Source organism: Schistocerca serialis, chromosome 6, assembly GCF_023864345.2.
Source record: "Schistocerca serialis cubense isolate TAMUIC-IGC-003099 chromosome 6, iqSchSeri2.2, whole genome shotgun sequence".
NCBI classification, from domain to species: domain Eukaryota; kingdom Metazoa; phylum Arthropoda; class Insecta; order Orthoptera; family Acrididae; genus Schistocerca; species Schistocerca serialis.
In genome coordinates this window covers 166,368,635-166,387,832 of record NC_064643.1, presented here as the reverse complement: position 1 = coordinate 166,387,832, position 19,198 = coordinate 166,368,635, and positions in this window count along the sequence as shown.

Below are 19,198 nucleotides of genomic sequence, written 5' to 3'. Positions count from 1 at the left end.
TTCGATGCGCCGCTACAGCTGCAACTGGTCAGCGCGGAATGTAAACATGGGTAAGAGGTTAAGTTGCTCGATACGAAACACTCACAAATATCGGGTCACAACACAAGAAAGGCAGAGGTGAATGAAGAAACCACTAATAAGTCACTTATATAGTAAATATTATCACAAAAACTGTTAAAATATACATCTGAAACCTAAAAATAGATGAAAACTTAGAGAGCGATCTCACACGCAGTCACGCGCTTATGACGTCACCCAAAGAGTAATCGGGGCGATATTCCTTGATAGCACGGTGACTACCGAACGGTACGTGTAGATTTTGGAAGATGATTTCATTATCCAAAGTGACTCTCATTTCGACAAGATGTGGTTCATGCAAGACAAAGGTCGACTCCAACAAAGCAGAAGAGTGCCTGATGTCCTGGAGCAGCACTATGGGGATCGCATTCTGGCTCTGGGGCACCCAGAAGCAACTGGTATGGACGTCGATTGGCCGCCATATTCTCCGGATCTGAACACATGCGACTTCTTCTTGTGGGGCTAGATCAGAGACAAGGTGTAGAACAATGACCCAAAACCACTGCTCAGCTGAAAACAGCCATTCAGGAGGTCATCGACAGCATCGGGTCACGCAGAATTTCGCTGTTCGTCTGCGCCACATCATCGCCAATGATGGCAGGCATATCGAACATGTCATAACCAAAATCCCAATATCTGTAGCGACGTTTGCATGTTGAATATGGTGTGTGTACGCCGTAGTTCCTAACTAATTTACTTTTTTTTCATATAGTCAATAATTGTCGCCCTGTATATATGTTGCTGGACTCCAGGGGATAAATGGCTCCCTAAATTTATTCCTCGTCGAGTCCAGCGAGACGCATGCGTCCCATTTAAAATAATTTTTACTAGTGTGTCAAATTAAGTCCAAGAGAAAAGGTAGTTATAGTTTTTTCAGCTGCTCACCATCCGAAAGATATAAGATTCATCACAAGAGAAACAGAGATGGAACGATCTCAGCTACATCCTGCAGTCCATCCCTAGGAGAGAACACACCTTTACTGGGAGCTGTTTCGATCACCAAAGAGAAAGGCAAGCTATTGACAGTACCTAACTCCAATGGTGGCATCGTCATTCTTATTCTCTATTGGACGTTGCGGTAGTAAACAATTTCATCAAGTGGAATTGTAATTATAGAGGAAAATGTGGCCAGCTTTCTTTTCACCTTGCTTTTGTAAAGCAGTTTTCAACTGAGAGAAATATAAAGAAGGAAAGGTACGCATTCATCACAAATAACAAACCACAAGTTTGTGGAGTTCTCTGTTTCATATCAAATCGGGGGCAATAAAGTTAGATTTTAGCACCGTCTGAAGTATATAAATTTAGGCACAATATGAAAAAAGGCAGAAACAGAAATTCTCTACACACACTGAGCACAAGGCAAACCAGTAAACGAAATGAAAAAGTTTTATCAATAAATATGAGCACAAATGTATATATTTTTGGCAAAGGATGTAAAAAAGATAATGAACTCCTTTATCGAGCTCATCTACTGCGGATAGGAAACAAATTATATAAAACCACGAGAACACAAGATACACAATGCACAACTGAAACAATTAAACGATTCTTGCGCATTAGGTGCCAAACAATGAACCTGTTGCCACCAAACAGTTGATACATTTCTAAACCAGATAGGAACATTGGGACTTTCATTTTACTGTGATTTCAGGGAAATAAATTTTTATGTCAAACTTACATGTTCCGCAGGTTACGAAAGGGTTAAGTATCTTTAAACACCACTGTCACACTACATTTGCGCGTTGAGAATGACTGGGCATTCACCTGTCGAAATGACGATTGCTGTTGAGAAAATCACCTAGTTGCATTTGCGTAAACTGTTTGTGCATTTTACATAATGTGAAGGACAATCAAAGAAATTAAAATCAGAGATGGTCAAATAGTCTATATTAAACTGAGTGACAATTAAAGGCGGCAATAGCTGTTTATTGTGTTTCCATTGTATGACGACCGGTTTCATAGCGTGGAGGTATATCTTCAAGTCATGTCTGCATACAGAATGAAACTACATAAGTAGAAGCGCTAATTGTCAATATAACCTACCGAACAAAGTTCTCTTGGTTCTTTCCCCACCCATCTTTCCATCTCACTATCTCTCTCTCTCTCTCTCTCTCTCTCTCTCTCTCTCTCTCTCTCCCACACACAGACACACACACACACACACACACACACACACACACACACACACACACACACACACATACATACACACTAACATGACACATCTCACTGACTGTATTGTCAGAAGTGTCTGCTCAGATCATATTTCGCCACATTTTGTGTAAGTGCATGTGAGGTGAAGTAGTGAGTGGAAATTTATGAAAAATTGAGTGAAAGCAATGCACGAAATACTATCTGATTGAGACACAAACCAGGGACACGAAACAAGACGGAAAATGTAAGTACAGAAACGTACATAACCATTACCCTCGAAGCAGCTCTCCACAAATATGCAGTAATTTTGATTCAAATGGCTCTGAGCACTATGCGACTTAACTTCTGATGTCATCAGTCGCCTAGAACTTAGAACTAATTAAACCTAACTAACCTAAGGACATCACACATATCCATGCCCGAGGCAGGATTCGAACCTGCGCCGTAGCGGTCGCTCGGCTCCAGAGAGTAGCGCCTAGAAGCCTAGAACCGCACGGCCACTACGGCCGGCTGCAATAATTTTCTTCGTGGCTAGTTTGCAGACGACATGCTGTAAAAAAAAAAAAAAAAAAAAAAAAAAAAAAAAAAAAAAAAAAAAACGAGCACTAAAATCGATGTACAATAACACAGTTCAATTAGCGATGTAATTTTAAAGTGACTGTCCAAACAAAACGAAGCAAATTGCAAATATTGTATTTCTTAGGCCTACAGTAGCTAAATTATTACTAATGTCATATTGCACTTTACAGAAATAAAAATTTAACCCACAGAAGATGACACGTTGGTGTTGAAACATGTCTGAGGAAATATGAAAATAAACTAATTGTGTTTGCATAAGACTGATTTCCAAAACAACCAAGTTTTTAAATCGCAAACACGGAAGAACGAAAAGAGTAGCTTCAAACCTTAGTAGAAAAAGTAGACAGTAAAGCAATGTACTCACAAAACTAATACTTCATGTGCCACGACTCCCAAGATGCAAGTGCGCATAAAAACATGCCACTCCTCAGTAAAGCCTTGGATGAAACGGGAGATGGGCATCCGATCCGAACCATGTGTGATGAGTAAAACATCTACAAAACTGTCTAAAGACGAGCCCGGACAGCACATGACAGTCCACGTATGATTCGATGAAACAAATGAGCACGAAACAATGCAAAGTGAATGTAGTATAATTAAGATCGAGCTCGCAGTGTTGGTAGAGTATAAGAGAGGAGAAACCTACCATCGTCAAAATCCGCAGGGGAAACAAAGAACTGAAATACACACACAGTCCCTGGGAGTGGTCAACATACTAAAATATATTGGCAGGCGTCAAATAGAACTGCACGTTACTGCGCTAGCCACACACTAAATACTGCCAAGCCGAGCACGCAACACCCCATCGCGCGTTAAAGATCGCGACATGTCGCAATAGAAATCAAATTAAAGGACACGCAGACTGGACCTAGGAAATTACCGTAACAAAGTGAATCTCAGTGTTAAATAAGAATCCACTACAAGAGACAGAAAATATTAACAATTACAGTTGTGAGAAGGAAGGTACACTTAAAATTACGTAAGGCTATAAAAAACTGACCTACCTGGTTAAAACCACAACAAGATACACTACTCGCCATTAAAATTGCTACACCACGAAGATGACGTGCTACAGACGCGAAATTTAACCGACAGGAAGAAGATGCTGTCGTATGCAAATGATTAGCCTAAATTTAATCAACAGGAAAAAGATGCAGTCATACGCAAATGATTTTGCTTTTCAGAGCGTTCACACAAGGTTGGCGCCGGTGGCGACACCTACAACGCTCTGACATGAGGAAAGTTTCCAACCGATTTCTCATACACAATCAGCACTTGACCGGCGTTGCCTGGTGAAACGTTGTTGTGATGCCTCGTGTAAGGAGGAGAAATGCGTACCATCACGTTTCCGACTTTGATAAAGGTCGGATTGTAGCCTATCGCGGTTGCGGTTTATCGTATCACGACATTGCTGCTCGCGTTGGTCGAGATCCAATGACTGTTAGCAGAATATGGAATCGGTGGGTTCAGGAGGGTAATACGTAACGCCGTGCTGGATCCCAACGGTTTCGTAACACTAGCAGTCGAGATGACAGCCATCTTATCCGTATGGCTGCAACGGATCGTACAGCCACGTCTCGATCCCTGAGTCAACAGATGGGGACGTTGGCAAGACAACAACCATCTGCGCGAACAATTCGACGACGTTTGCAGCAGCATGGACTATCAGCTCGGAGACCATGGCTGAGGTTCACCTTGACGCTGCATCACAGACAGGAGCGCCTGAGATGGTGTACTCAACGACGAACCTGGGTGCACGAATGGCGAAGCATCATTTTTTCGGATGAATCCAGGTTCTGTTTACAGCATCATGATGGTCGCATCCGTGTTTGGCGACATCACGGTGAACGCACATTGGAAACGTGTATTCGTCATCACCATACTGGTGTATCACCCGGCGTGATGGTATGAGGTGCCACTGGTTACACATCTCGGTCACCTCTTCTTCGCATTGGTGGCACTTTGAACAGTGGACGTTACATTTTAGATGTGTTACCACCCGTGTCTCTACCCTTCATTCGATCCCTGCGATACCCTACATTTCAGCAGGATAATGCATGACCGCATGTTGCAGGTCCTGTCCGGGCCTTTCTGGATATAGAAAATGGTCGACTGCTGCCCTGGCCAGCCCATTCTCCAAATCTCTCACCAACTGAAAACGTCTGGTCAATGGTGGCTTGATGAACTGTGGTATCGTGTTGAAGCTGCATGGGCAGCTGTACCTGTAAAAGCAATCCAAGCTCTATTTGACTCAATGTCCAGGCGTATCAAGGCCGTTATTACGGCCGGAGGTGGTTGTTCCGGGTACTGATTTCTCAGGATCTATGCACCCAAATTGTTTGAAAATGTAATCACATGTCAGTTCTAGTATAATATATTTGTCCAATGAATACCCGTTTATCATCTGCAGTTCTTCTTCGTGTAGCAATTTTAATGGCCAGTTGTGTAGCAGACTGAAAGGCTATTCCTTCAAGGCAAAGTACATTAAACAAATAAAAATGTAAAAGCTATACATAAAAATATGAGAAGAATAAAAATATAAAAAAGAAAATATTAGAATGGTGCTAAGTAGTGCTAGACCAAGTCAACGTAAAACACTAATCTATTGCAGACAGCAAAAAAATTACATAAAATCACGAAAAGACAGGTTATTTGCAGTGTTTGTACATTTTATACGCTGTGAGAATCTCTCTGTTGCGGTAGTGTTTGTCACCCACGGCTGCAAAACAAAACAAAACAGAAAAAAAATCGTTAAGCAATGGTCACTACTCTGTTCCCCTCAGAGATCATACACAGCCTGTGCAGCCATTTCGGGTAACACGCTTGTTATCTCTGGCGGTAGACAGGTTGGCAGATGAGCCGGAGGGGTTGGAACGGACGCCGCGGTAGTGCGCCACTGGTGCGGTGGAGGGGGAAGGGTTGAGGGGGCAGAGACGGTATGAAGCGGCCGGAATGCGGCGATGTTTTAAATCGCTTTCCGTTAATAGAGGGAAGGCGGCGGGCATCATTTATCACAGATAATCCGCGCAGCGCGGGGCGCAATATCGCAGACCGGCCTGGCCTCTCCGCCGCTCGGCCAGGAATGCCATTAGGGGCGCGAATTAGCCGCCATAGGGCTCAGCAATCAGGGCCCCGGCCGGCGGCAAATGAGATTCCCGCCGCCGCATTCGCTCCGACCGGCTCCTTCTGATTTCTTCGCCGCTCCATACTCGAGGCGTCCGCTTCGGAATCTTTAATATAATTCTGTACCTCTGAATACCGCAGCGCCACCTAAAATTTTATCACGCCGAAGCGCTTTTAACGAGACTCGGGCAACATCATGAAGCTGCAGTGCATGTAGTCGGACCAACATAATCGCCCAATTTCGTCATCCAATTTATTGCTTATTTTTTTCCATATTCGCAATCTTTTCTTATCTATATATTTACATCTATATCTACATCTACATCCATACTCCGCGAACCACCTCTTGGTGTGTGGCGGAGGGTACCTTGAGTATCTCTATCGGTTCTCCCTTCTATTCCAGTCTCGTACTGTTCGTGGAAAGGAAGATTGTCGGTATTCCTCTGTGTGAGCTCTAATCTCTCCGATTTTATCCTCATGGTCTCTTCGCGAGATATACGTATTAGGGAGCAATATACTGCTTGACTTATGGTGTATTACCTGTCAAATGTATTCATTCTCTTAGATGTACTGTAAACATTAGAAGTGAAACACAACATTGCTTGGAAAATTGAAACCTGACAGTTCATAAAAGAAACTGTCATGCTTCAATTGGAGGCAATGTAATGTTATGTGTGCCTCACTGCTTTTTTTAAAACTAATTTGTGCCTGATTTTATTCTGAGAAGCTCAGTAATGTATGTAAATACCGTAAATGTAAATGTGATTCACAAAGTACTTGAAGTGAAGTGAAGCGCAGCTGGACAGCAAGAAACTCTTTAGCGCTCAATCCCCGCAACGATAGTAGTTGTGAATCTTTGAGTGTGGACTCTAAAAAAAAAGACAATTGATTTATTAAAAAAAAAGAAGAATGTTAATCTGTATCTTGTGTAAAGAGGACGTGTTTCTAGGCCGTCGCTCAGAACGTATTGTTACATGTAATCAAAATTGATAGTTTAGTTATAAAACCGAGTAAAGTATGTGTAATAGTTGCCAAACATTTATCTATAGAAATTTTCTGGAAGTGAAGAATAGAAATGTTTTTGGAAAAGGAGGTAAAGTTCATTGTCGTTGCCGTCCATCAATCGACAGAATTGTAAGTGTACAAAGTTCACTAAAAGACAGGAAAAGAAATGCATTCTCTATAGTTTTCATTCAATAAGTAACAGTCTCTCATAATTTCTTAACTACAGTAATTGGATTGTGTCCTTGTACAATAGTATGGTGCTGAACTCCACTGACCAATTTTGATGTAGCAGGACGTGTAGTTTGAAGGAAGTTTGTGTGCCAAGCCATCTCCTTTTCTCACTAAAAGCAGACTGATGTTTGATCTCATTTACTTACAACAGTGGTCCCTTAGGAATGAAAAGCTACGAAAACTTGGGCTCAAAGCTATCCTCAGTACGCCAAAGTAACTAACAGAGTCGTATTTTAAACCTTAAAGAACCATTGCTTCCTCCAAATTGTAATACGTCACCAACTGGTGCAGAAGCTGATCATTCAAGGAGGCAGCAACCAAAATTCAGGTGCGAGTTACTACTTTTAAAGTAAAAATCTCAATCAAAAATCAATCTCTCTCTCTCTCTCTCTCTCTCTCTCTCTCTCTCTCTCTCTTTCCAAACACGTATAGAAATATTCATATTATTAAGATAAAAGCCATTTTATAGACTCCTTGGTGAAGCTATGTTCTCGAAACTTCAACAAAAGCCCGTGCCGAGCTACTGAGCGTCTCTCTTGCAGAGTCTTCCACTGGAGTTAATCTATCATATTCTTAACGCTTTCGCGATTACTAAATGAATCTGTAGCGAAGCGCGCTGCTCTCCGTTGCATCTTCTCTGTCTCTTCTATCAACCCAATCTGGTTGATACCGGTGAGCAGTATTCAAGCAGTGGGCGAACAAGTGTAGTGTAACCTGCTTTTTTTTTGTTTTCGGACTGCATTTCCTTAGGATTCTTCCAATGAATCTCATTCTGGCATCTGTTTTACCGACGATTAATTTTATATGGCCATTCCATTTTAAATCAGTCCTAATGCCTACTTCCAGATAATTTATGGAATTAGATGCTTCCAGTTGCTGACCTGCTATATTGTAGCTAAATCATAAAGGATCTTCCTTTCTATGTATTCGCAGCACATTACCCTTGTCTAAATTGAGATTCAATTGCCATTCCCTGCACAATGGGTCAATTCGTTGCAGATTCTCTTGCATTTCAGTACAATTTTCCATTGTTACAACCTCTCGATATACTACAGCATCATCCGCAAAAAGCCTCAGTGAACTTCCGATAGTATCCATTAGGTCATTTATATATATTGTGAATAGCGACGGTCCTACGACACTGCCCTCAGGCACACCTGAAATCACTCTTATTTCGGAAGACTTCTCTCCATTGAGAATGACATGCTGCGTTATGTTATCTAGGAACTCTTCAATCCAATCACACAATTGGTCTGATGGTCCATATGCTCTTACTTTGTGCATTAAACGACTATGGGGAACTGTATCAAACGACTTGCGGAAGTCAAGGAACACGGCATCTACCTGGGAACCCGTGTCTATTGCCCTCTGAGTCTCGTGGGCGAATAGCGCGAGCTGGGTTTCACACGATCGTCTTTTTCGAAACCCATGCTGATTCCTACAGAGTAGATTTCTAGTCTCCAGAAAAGTATAAAGGTGGGACAGGGACGTGCGTCAAAACCACGCGCCAGGATAAGAACTGTTGTTTTGGTACATCAGTGTCTTGACAGGAGGTTAAAAGAGGTATATGCAGAAAAGAAAAAAAACAATCGTAATGGGATGTAATCGAATCAAATCAAGTGAGACATTTATTAGATTAGCAAATGAGGCACTAAAATGGGCTAACATTACAGGGAAAATCGTATCTGAAAAAGGGAAATTTTCTAACAAAAAGACACTATGACTACCAGCCTGCTATCGATGTAAGCTCGACGAGACGATAGCAGCGTCACCAGCGAGGAATGACTTCTAGTCAGAGGCATACACGGTGCATGTACCATTAGTGAGCGTGCAAATCTCGTGGTCGTGCGGTAGCGTTCTCGCTTCCCACGCCCGGGTTCCCGGGTTCGATTCCCGGCGGGGTCAGGGATTTTCTCTGCCTCGTGATGGCTGGGTGTTGTGTGCTGTCCTTAGGTTAGTTAAGTTTAAGTAGTTCTAAGTTCTAGGGGACTTATGACCACAGCAGTTGAGTCCCATAGTGCTCAGAGCCATTTGAACCATTTTTTTAAGCGTGCAATTCGCGTGTGGAATGAGAAAGGTTCAGCGTCGGGCCGACAACGAGGTCGTTAGAGACAGAGAACAAGCTCGGATTAGTGAGGGTTGTGGAAGGGAATCGGCCGTGCCCTTTCAAAGAAACCATCCTGTCATTTATCTGAAGCGATGTGGGGAAGTCGCAGAAAACCTAAATCAGGATTGTCTGAAGCGAGTTTGAAACGTCGTTCTTTCGAATGCGAGACTACAATGCTAACCGTTGCGCCACCTCGCACGGTAGATCTATCTTAGTATGACCTAGGGCAGATTGTGATAGTTTGGAGGCTCGGCACGAACGTTTTGGAAACTGCACGACTTGTCGAGTGTTTGAGGAGTGCTGTGGTGAGTGTGTTCAACACATGGCGAAACAAAGTCCAGATGTAGTGGGGTTGGGTGGCCACATCTCATTAGGGATGTCAAACACCGTAGGCTGGGCGGACTGGTAAAACAGGCAGGCTGCGAACTGTGGCGGAACTAACATCAAACCCTAATTCTGGGCAGAGTACAAGTGTCTGAACACACAACGAATACTCCAAACGATGGGCTTCCGCTAACCTAAAGATGGGCTAGAAAATTTGAAAATGGAAATGCGAAGGCTCAATCTAGATATAGTAGGAGTATGTGAAGGAAATGGAAAGAAGGCAAGGATCTCTGGTCAGATGAGTATAGGGTAATAGCAATAGAAGCAGAAAATTGGATAACGGGAGCAGGATTCGTAATGAATAAAAAGGTAGAGCAAAGAGTGTGTCACAGTGAACAGTTCAGTAGTAGGGTTGTTCTTGTCAGAATCGACAGCAAACTGTGGTGTCACCGCCAGACGACACACTTGCTAGGTGGTAGCCTTTAAATCGGCCGCGGTCCGTTAGTATACGTCGGACCCGCGTGTCGCCACTATCAGTGACTGCAGACCGAGCGCCGCCACACGGCAGGTCTAGAGAGACTTCCTAGTACTCGCCCCAGTTGTACAGCCGACTTGGCTAGCGATGGTTCACTGTCTACATACGCTCTCATTTGCAGAGACGACAGTTTAGCATAGCCTTCAGCTACGTCATTTGCTACGAGCTAGCAAGGCGCCATATTCAGTTACTATTCTGAACAGATAATATTGTGAATCATGTACCGTCAAGAGCGACGTTCATCATTAACGGATAATTACGTCCGCTTTCTGAATTCTAATTCCTTGTCATGTTCCAGACCTCACGTCAGTATAGTTCTTCCCTCTTCAAGCCAGCCTGCGTGAGCTAAAATGCGTGCATTTCGGCCTCCACTCGTAACACGGTGTTGGCTCTTCTGCCAACACAACACAAACCAACACCGACAACGACAATTCAGGAATACAGGGTGGTCCATTGATAGTGACCTGGCCAAATATCTCACGAAATAAGTGTCAATCGAAAAACCTACAAAGAACGAAATTGGTCTAGCTTGAAGGGGGAAACCAGATGGCGCTATGGTTGGCCCGCTAGAAGGCGCTGCCATAGGTCAAACGGATATCAACTGCGTTTTTTTAAAATAGGAACCCCCATTTTTATTAAATATTCGTGTAGTACATAAAGAAATACGACATGAAATACACTCCCGGAAATTGAAATAAGAACACCGTGAATTCATTGTCCCAGGAAGGGGAAACTTTATTGACACATTCCTGGGGTCAGATACATCACATGATCACACTGACAGAACCACAGGCACATAGACACAGGCAACAGAGCATGCACAATGTCGGCACTAGTACAGTGTATATCCACCTTTCGCAGCAATGCAGGCTGCTATTCTCCCATGGAGACGATCGTAGAGATGCTGGATGTAGTCCTGTGGAACGGCTTGCCATGCCATTTCCACCTGGCGCCTCAATTGGACCAGTGTTCGTGCTGGACGTGCAGACCGCGTGAGACGACGCTTCATCCAGTCCCAAACATGCTCAATGGGGGACAGATCCGGAGATCTTGCTGGCCAGGGTAGTTGACTTACACCTTCTAGAGCACGTTGGGTGGCACGGGATACATGCGGACGTGCATTGTCCTGTTGGAACAGTAAGTTCCCTTGCCGGTCTAGGAATGCTAGAACGATGGGTTCGATGACGGTTTGGATGTACCGTGCACTATTCAGTGTCCCCTCGACGATCACCAGTGGTGTACGGCCAGTGTAGGAGATCGCTCCCCACACCATGATGCCGGGTGTTGGCCCTGTGTGCCTCGGTCGTATGCAGTCCTGATTGTGGCGCTCACCTGCACGGCGCCAAACACGCATACGACCATCATTGGCACCAAGGCAGAAGCGACTCTCATTGCTGAAGACGACACGTCTCCATTCGTCCCTCCATTCACGCCTGTCGCGACACCACTGGAGGCGGGCTGCACGATGTTGGGGCGTGAGCGGAAGACGGCCTAACGGTGTGCGGGACCGTAGCCCAGCTTCATGGAGACGGTTGCGAATGGTCCTCGCCGATACCCCAGGAGCAACAGTGTCCCTAATTTGCTGGGAAGTGGCGGTGCGGTCCCCTACGGCACTGCGTAGGATCCTACGGTCTTGGCGTGCATCCGTGCGTCGCTGCGGTCCGGTCCCAGGTCGACTGGCACGTGCACCTTCCGCCGACCACTGGCGACAACATCGATGTACTGTGGAGACCTCACGCCCCACGTGTTGAGCAATTCGGCGGTACGTCCACCCGGCCTCCCGCATGCCCACTATACGCCCTCGCTCAAAGTCCGTCAACTGCACATACGGTTCACGTCCACGCTGTCGCGGCATGCTACCAGTGTTAAAGACTGCGATGGAGCTCCGTATGCCACGGCAAACTGGCTGACACTGACGGCGGCGGTGCACAAATGCTGCGCAGCTAGCGCCATTCGACGGCCAACACCGCGGTTCCTGGTGTGCCCGCTGTGCCGTGCGTGTGATCATTGCTTGTACAGCCCTCTCGCAGTGTCCGGAGCAAGTATGGTGGGTCTGACACACCGGTGTCAATGTGTTCTTTTTTCCATTTCCAGGAGTGTATAATAAGACAAATATCAGGTCAAGCTGGAAGCAGCTCACAGTATTTCCCAGCTGGGAACATTCATCTGAAGATATCTAGTTGAATATTTCATGTAATAACCAAAGGGAACCCTCCAAAAATCATGGTCAGCATAAGAGAACTGGAATAATTTTGAATGCGTGAGAAAGTACAGGGTGAGTCAAAAGTCCTTGGCCTCCTTCATAAGTTGGAAGATTAAAGGGAAAATTGAAATGAGAAAATGGGATCATAGGTTTGATGTGGGGTCGCAACTTTTGGAATGAATGTCTTTCATAGCCGCTATCTTGAAATCCGCCATTTTGGATTCAAGTCTTTTTTTAATGGGAAGGGGGGGTGTATGACACAAAAAATATAAAATAACACACGTTTGAGCTCTGGAATTTAGTGGTGTAATTTCTTTTTGTCTATGTTGTACAGTTTAGAGGTTATTAATATTCGAAGTTGGGAAGTTAACTTCATACCGACTGCTACAACACATGTACTATGTGTTGTCCATCCCGTGCAATGCACAACTGAAGTCGCCGCAACCACATTAATAACTTCTAAACTGTACAAGATAGACAAAAACAAATTACACCACTAAATTCCAGAGCTCAAACGTGTGTTATTTTATATTTTATGTGTCATACACCTCCCTTCCCATTAAAAAAAAGAAGACTTGAATCCAAAATGGCGGATTTCAAGATGGCGGCCATGAAAGACATTCACTCCAAAAGTTGCGGTCCCACGTCAAACCTATGTTCCCATCATCACATTTCAATTTTCCCTTAAATTTTCCAACTTATGAAGGTGTCCAAGGACTTTTGACTCGCCCTGTTTATAATAACAGAGCGTGCCAGTATGCTGTGGTCCGCGAAAGAAGTGTCTGCTAGATGACTGCGAATCTGTGGTAAGGTGTGTGCTAACGAACCGTCACAGAATTCGTCCATTTTAAATACCATTGCACAGCAGTTGAGGGCAAGAAGCAGTCCACTTCCTGATGCTGAGAGATGGAGCTGTAGGCATGTAGTCAAACCAGACTTGAAGGATGGATACAGTGCTCAGACGTAGCAGTCACGTCACTCTTCCGAGCAATAACAGGTGTAGTCACAATCTAACCTTACAAGAACGAGGAGTGCTGGATTTCATGTACGGTATTGCTGATGGCAATGCGTCGGAAGCTGCACGTTTGTACTGACTGAAACCGCCCGATCACAGATACAGGGAGCAGGATGGCCTGCACACATTAGACCAGAACTTGGAGATATGATTTTGGAACCAGCAAAACACATTAACAAAACATTCTCGGGTTTCGGGGCTCAAGTGGTTTACTGCCCACGGCCGGCCGGGGTGGCCGAGCGGTTCTAGGCGCTTCAGTCTGGCACCGCGCGACCGCTACGGTCGCAGGTTCGAATCCTACCTCGGGCAGGGACGTGTGTGATGTCCTTAGGTTAGTCAGGTTTAAGTAGTTCTAAGTTCTAGGGGACTGATGACCTCAGCAGTTAAGTCCCATAGTGCTCAGAGCCATTTGAACCATTTACTGCCCACGAGCTTTCGGCAGAAATCTCCTCTGCCATTGTCAAGTGGATGACAGTCGTGTGGTTGTCACTGCCGTGCTTATATAGCCGCGCCGTCGCTCGTGACGTCACTGGTGCTCGGTCACGCACCACATATGGTAATGTTTAGGCCGCGCGACCGCCGGGACCGCTTCAACTCCCTCAACACCGGATCCCACGCTGTACTCAGCTGCAATCCACCGTCTCTATTGAATGTGTTGTTAGAAATTCTAATCTCTATGGCCTCGTTTATCACGCTATCCCAGAAGCCATTAGTCCGTTTAATAATAGACGTCTCATCGAATGCAATTCGGTGTCCGTTTTCCAGAGCATGTTCTGCTACAGCTGACTTTTCGGGATGGAGCAGACGGTAACACCTTTCATGTTCTATGCGGCGCTGTTCAATAGTGTGAACAGTCTGGCCGACATGGAACTGCGCACATCCACACGGTATCTTGCAAATTCCTGGCGTTATGAAGCCTACATAGTCATTCACAGATTTCATTAGTTGCCGGATCTTTACTGGAGGCATGAACATTGTGTCTATTTTATGCCTCTTCAGGAGCCGGCTTATATTCCCTGTTGTCGAACCACAAAACGGTAAGAATGCAACCTGCTTCTTCCGTTGAGTCTTGGATGACATTGCATGTGAGATCTGTTTGTTGTTGTAACCGTTTTCCTTAAAAACTTTGCGTAAGTGGCTCAATTCTCTCGGCAAGTTTTCAGCTCGATGTACTAAGGTCCTCAGAACTGACTGTTTCTGTGCTGGGTAATGGAAGCTTGTGGCGTGCAGATACCGATCCGTGTGGATGGGCTTGCGGTAAACGCTATGACTTAGAGACCCATTGGGTTTACGGCGGACAAGCGCGTTCAAAAACGGCAGGGAACCCTCCTTCTCTACTTCCATGGTGGAGGAGATGTGGTCGTGGATACTGTTGAGGTGGTCCAGGATCTTTTCTTGTTCACGTGGCCAAATGACGAAGGTATCGTCAACGCAGCGATAAACACAGCTCGGCTTTTCAGGAGCTGTGTCCAAGGCGATGTCTTCGAAATGGTCCACAAAGAGGTTGGCTACTACTAGAGCTAATGGGCTTCCCATCGCCACTCCGTCAGTTTGATTAAATTTTCCCCATCATGTAAGAAATATGATGACGTCAGAGTGTGCTTAAATAAATCCACGATGGTGTCTTCAAAGAGCTGGGACAGCAAGTCAATAAAGTCTGTGATGGAAACACACGTGAATAAAGAAATCACACCGAAGTTAGCTATAATATCTGTGGTGTCACCGCCAGACACCACACTTGCTAGGTGGTAGCCTTTAAATCGGCCGCGGTCCGTTAGTATACGTCGGACCCGCGTGTCGCCACTATCAGTGATGGCAGACCGAGCGCCGCCACACGGCAGGTCTAGTCTATAGTGACTCCCTAGCACTCGCCCCAGTTGTACAGCCGACTTTGCTAGCGATGGTTTACTGTCTACATACGCTCTCATTTGCAGAGACGACAGTTTAGCACAGCCTTCAGCTACGTCATTTGCTACGACCTAGCAAGGCGCCATATTCAGTTACTATAATTACTTCAAGAATGCACTCTGAACAAATAATATTGTGAATCATGTACCTTCAAGAGCGACGTTCATCATTAATGGATTAAAGTATCAAACTAATTATGTCCGCTTTCTGAATTCTCATGCCTTGTCATGTTCCAGACCTCACGTCAGTATAGTTCTTCCCTCTTCACGCCAGCTTGCGTGAGCTAAAACGCGTGCATTTCGGCCTCCACTCGTAACACGGTGTTTGATCTTCTGCTAACACAAAAATATCCCCTTCAGCAAGTCGCAGACCTTCAATCCGATTGGTGAAGTCCGCCGTATTCTTTATATGGTGTTCACAGTGTCCACCGTGCGTCGAGAGGAGGGTGGCCAGATGTTTAGCAAGTTTATAGGTCGTCGATCCGATGGTACTCACTATCGGCCTCAACGGTGTGTCCTTCTGATCCACCTTCGGCAGACCATAGGACGTGGGCGGTCTTGGTGCCTTGGGGAGGAGGTTTTTAATAGTATACGGATCTTGAACGAAGACATATACCAAAAATTACCTCGCGACCCAACATCCAGAATAGTGAGGACGACTTCAGCGCTTCTCAGACGGTCATCACTGGAACAGAATACTATTAACAACCTCCTCCCCAAGGCACCAAGACCGCTCACGTTCTATGGCCTGCAATGGCGCATAAGAAGTCATTCGCCGGTTTACGAGTAAGATTTTATTTACAGACGAGGTGGCGTTCACATGCGATTGTGTTTCTAATTTTCGTAATACACATTTTTGGAATGACGTAATCCCGCATGCTGTTCACGAGTCACCACACCAGCGTCATTTCTCGTTTAATGTGAGGTTGAGGGGTACTAGGAGATCATCTCACTCGGTCACCACACATTTCTCACCCAAAAAGGTACATACGGCAACTGAGAATCTCATGTCCGCTGACTGACAAAAAGTGTGAAGTACCCAGGATGGCACGAGGAAACGAAATTGAACTTCAATGGCCAATGTGATATGTTATGTTCTTTCGGTGATTCCAATGTCCAGTCAAATTTACAAAGAACTTGGCAGTTGGAGACAACTTATCACTTCAATGTTGCACCCCCTGTGGTCTGGATAAATGCACTGATTATGTTGCATTTTTTCCTGAGGCAAAGTGGCCCAGTACTGTTGTAAGTGCTAATCCGTGCCCTGGATACTGGCATTGGGACGGTGTTGACGTCCGAGCTGGTCTCACACATGTGAGACCTGGAAAAATTCCCTGCTGTGACACTACCTCAACATCAGCAGAACTTTCTAGAGACAAGAGGCATATGCAGAGGAACTGAAATCTAGTTATCAGAGGACAGAGCGGATCAGGTTGTCTAAACGGGCCAAGGTCAATTACTGTTAGTTATAAAAGAACACACACAACTTTATTCCTCAAACCAATGCACAGTTTTCTCTTTAAAACAATTCACGACTGAGGGTCCAAGTAACTTCTCCACAATAAGTTTAGATGATTCCTTTTAAAACAACAAGATTTAGAGTAACGGCTGAAGGCCTTACTTAAGTAAAATTTCAATATCTTCTCGGCTAAAGGCCGACATAATATTTCAGATCAGCTAAGGAAATTCCTTAGAAGCCAAGCATTTACAATTTCGGCTAAAAGCCATATTAAGGAAAATTCAAATAAATTCTTCGGCTGAAAGCCCAATAAAAAAAATTTACATAATAAAAGAGAGATTTTAAAGATAAGCTTTTACAGAGTACAACAAACATCTTAAGAAAACTTGAAGTACCTTGTCGGCTGCAGCCCAAAACAATTACTCAAGAATAAAGACATTGTATGGAGTGTAGCCATGAATGGAAGTGAAACATGGGCGATAAATAGTTTGGACAAGAAGAGAATACAAGCTTTCGAAATGTGGTGCTACAGAACAGTGCTGAAGATTAGATGGGTAGATTACATAACTAATGGTGAAGTATTGAATAGAATTGTGGAGAAGAGGAGTTTGTGGCACAACTTGACAAAAAGAAGGAACCGGTTAGTAGGATATGTTCTGAGGCATCAAGGGATCACAAATTTAGTATTGGAGGGCAGCGCGGAGGGTAAAAATCGTAGAGGGAGACCAAGAGATGAATACACTAAGCAGATTCAAAAGGATGTAGGTTGCAGTAAGTACTTGGAGATGAAGAAGCTTGCACAGGATAGGGTAGCAAGTAGAGCAGCATCAAACCAGTCTCAGGGCTGAAGACCACAACAACAACTACAATTAAAGACAACCTTAAGATAAACATTTACAAAACACGGCTGAAGGCCGTTTCAAGAATTCAAAATAATTAAAGAGAAATCTTACAAAAAAATGGTTCAAATGGCTCTGAGCACTATGGGACTCAACTGCTGAGGTCATTAGTCCCCTAGAACTTAGAACTAGTTAAACCTAACTAACCTAAGGACATCACAAACATCCATGCCCGAGGCAGGATTCAAACCCGCGACCGTAGTGGTCTTGCGGTACCAGACTGCAGCGCCTTTAACCGCACGGCCACTTCGGCCGGCTGAGAAATCTTACAGACTAGGATTTATATATTAAAGCCACAGATTCTGAAACAAACGCGGCTGAAGCCCTAAATACAGAGCAACAAGAATTTTAAATGAACCACGGCCGAAGGCCTAATCCTAAAGTTAGATGAAGTTCAGCTGAAGGCCATATACTAAAAATGAAACAGACAATATTAATACACGGCTGATGGCCTGACACAGTACCTGCGACCAACGGGTAAAATGACAAGCACAAACAACAAACAGTGGTGCTCAGAAATGTTCCAATGGTCGGCCTGGGGAGGAAACTCTAACAACAGTTTAGGTGAGACAGGCAGCCAAGCGTAACACTAAATAATCGGGTGGAAACACGACCTAGAAACGGCTGAAGAACCAACCAACAACCAAATCAATTCCCTCTGTCGCAACCTACCAACTGCCTACCCCAGTAAGCAGACAGCATTCATCTGCTCAGTGAAAATCACAGAAGCTGCTCACAGTTCCACGTAAACACACTTGGACAAGAACTCGAACAATCGTAAAATCAATCACTGTGGAACAAAAAGGACGAATCAATTCGACACACAGAGAGTTTCCACAAGCAGTGGGCGACTAAATACACGTCGTTAGATGAGACGACCGACCGAACGACCAACCAAGGTCGTTCCCACTCAAGTTACGTGTGTCGGCAACGGTCGGGCGAGTCTTGGGCGTCCGAAGCTGACTGCAGCTCCAGCCCGACTCAACTCGATGTCCGTTCGGAACTCGGAGACACGGCGACCCGGGCACACTGGCTCGGACCCAACCATGCAGAGGTAACTCTTGCCCGTTGGCCACGACATCTTTGCACAAGGAAGGAACCGACCCACGTCCGGCAAGATGACCAACTGACGAGGCCCAGAAACGGTCAAAAGACCAAATACACGTCGCCCAATGAGACGACCAACCGAACGACCAACCAACGATCGTCCCGCTGCAGTCTCCTTCCGCTGGACAGATCATGTGTGTCGCCAGCGGTCGGCGAGTACTGGCTATCTGGACCTCACTGGCGCTCCGTCCCCCACTGCTGCTCCATGCCCGACTGAACTCCCGACACACGACGACCCGGGAATACTATCGGTCGCTCCAGAGATGGTGCGACAGTGCACTGCTGTTGCCACTCACGGACAGGTAAGGCTAAATCTGACTACCTAATTAAAGTCCTGGACAACCATTCAGTGGATGCTGTCTTGCTCCAGGAAACACATTGCGCCGACGAAAAGCAGTTGAAAAATAGATGCAAACTTCCAGGCTATTCCCTTGCTGCAGCAACTTACCACGCTAACTATGGCACTGCCACC